General features: G+C 37.6%; 1 pseudogene; it reads right to left on the reverse strand.

Annotated features, from left to right (window-relative positions):
- Positions 1-1,046: 1,046 nt before the first annotated feature.
- On the reverse strand, positions 1,047-1,961 carry LOC138992048 (olfactory receptor 8J3-like; annotated as a pseudogene).
- Between the last annotated feature and the right edge of the window lie 403 nt (positions 1,962-2,364).

Genomic DNA, 2,364 nt, shown 5'->3' on the forward strand with positions numbered 1-2,364 from the left:
ACTTTGACCCATGAACTTGCAGTTTTACAAAGAAGAGTTTTGATACCACAGAAGAGGGCAGAACACTCTCTTCCAGCAAAGAGTTTCATGTGTACAAAACAGATTGGGATGAAGTAGATGAAGTGGGTAGGAGAGGACATAACACTGAAAAAATCCCAACCTTAGGTACACATACTAGCACTGAAGACTGAGAAGAAAGCAGAAGGACACAGAATCACTTTCTGTTGTCACTTCAAGGATTACACTAATTTTCTTGAAAACATTGATGTTCAGGGGAAATGGAGTCTATGTTGGACACGGGGACATCATACTGTGAACATTTCTAAATATTGTTATAATCTTACGAGAGTTGATTATATTTATTCTTTTCCCTTTAGAAAAAAATAACAAAGTTTGTGTCAAACTACAAACTCTGTCTCACAGATGGTTACATAAATATTTCTTTATACTTTTAGCCTTGTCTGGGATTTCTGGGTGGCTCAGTGGTAAAGAATCCATCTGCAGGAGACACAGGAGACGTGGGTTTTATCCCTGGGTCAGGAAGATCTTCTGGAGGAAGAAATGGCAACCCATTTGAATATTCTTGCCTGGAAAATTCAACAGACAGAGGAGTGGGCTACAATCCATGGGGTCTCAAAATGTCATACATGACTAAGCACATGCGTGTACTGCGTGCACACACACACACAAAAAACCTTTCCTGGGATACTAAAATCTTCACACCTACGTGCCTTGAGACCAGTGAATTGCACAGATTTTGTGGAGATAATATGGATCTGACTTTCACTATCTGTTTTTTCAATTTGTTCCCAAAATTTCTGTGGCTGTCGTCTCAATTTTTTCACTTTTTAGATTAGAAAAAAGGGCTTGTATTAAAGATTTTTGTTTGAAAGATGTGGACTAGGACTTTTTCTCAAAACAAAAATTGTACAATGGGAAAATAACCCATTCATTTAGCTTCTAATGTTGTTCATACTATATGCCACACAATGGCAGCCTGTCTTCACCATCTCTTCAGTGACCTATAGAGCTTTAACATTGCGTCACTAATTTGTCAGAAATTTCCTCAAGGCAGCCTTCAAGTCCTTGTTCCTCAGGCTGTAGATCATGGGACTCAGCATGGGGATCACCAATGTGCAAAACATGGAGGCCATTTTATCAGTATCCAGTGAATGGTTTTATTTTGAGGCTGCAAATACATGAAAAACAGAATTCCATAGAAGACTGACACAGCTGTCATATGTGAAGCACATGTGGAAAAGGCTCTTTTCCTTTCTCTGATGAACGTATCCTTAGAATGGACAAAATGATGTTGAAATAAGATGATACAACTACAGTTATGGAAAACATCAGGCTTGTAGATGCAGATATGAATACTAGTATTTCTGGTAATGAAGTATCATAGCAAGACAATGCTAACAGGGGGACAGTAAAAATTATCGATCACATAGGAAGAACAATAAGACACAGAAAATACACAACATGAAACTGCAAACAGCTGTGAAAAAGCTGTAAAAGTATGTGAGGGAAATGAAAAGAAGGCAGGTCCACCGAGATACAACCATCTTGTAGATCAGGGGTTACAAATGGCTGCATAGTGGTCATAGGCCATCACAGCTAACATGAAAATTTCAGCTACAATGAAAACCAAGAACCCTCCTAGTTAGGTGGCACATTCCTAGAAGGAGGTGGTATGCTTTTTACTAAAATTTTGATCAGCATTTTAGGGGCAATGACAGTTGAATTGCCAAGACTGACGATAGCCAATTGCCTGAGGAATAAATACATGGAGATCTGAAGTTGGGAGTCCACACTGGTGAAGGTGATGATGCTTAGGTTCCTGTCACGGTCAGTCCATAGATGACCAGGAAGACAAAGAAGAGTGGGATCTGGAGGTCTGGATATTCTGAGACTCCTGTGAGAATAAATTCAGTGACTCCAGTGAAATTTCCATTAGCCATGTATGAGTTTGGAAAGTCATCTATATGGAAGAAAAAGAGACTTGGTTAGAAATTAAGGAATTATTTTCTAGGACTGTCAATAGATGGCAAAAGCATCCCTTGAATGAGATTTCCTCAAAGAATTTATTGAACTCATGTTTCTAGGTCTATTAAATCAAATTTGAAATCGTCTATTAAAGAGAATATTCAAGTGTGGCAAATTAAATAAATTATCCAACATTATGAATATTTTGAAGATCTAATGCATTGAATTTTATTGTTATGGATATCTTATTAGTTTGAAAATATTTAAAGCCATGATTCATATCATGGCATCATATTGATATCTTCTTCACTGAGTGTGAAAAACTCCCGAGTAACTGCATGCTTCCAAATAATTCAATGTTCTTTGTGATCTCTAATT

Source organism: Bos mutus, chromosome 19 (assembly GCF_027580195.1).
Source record: "Bos mutus isolate GX-2022 chromosome 19, NWIPB_WYAK_1.1, whole genome shotgun sequence".
NCBI lineage: Eukaryota > Metazoa > Chordata > Mammalia > Artiodactyla > Bovidae > Bos > Bos mutus.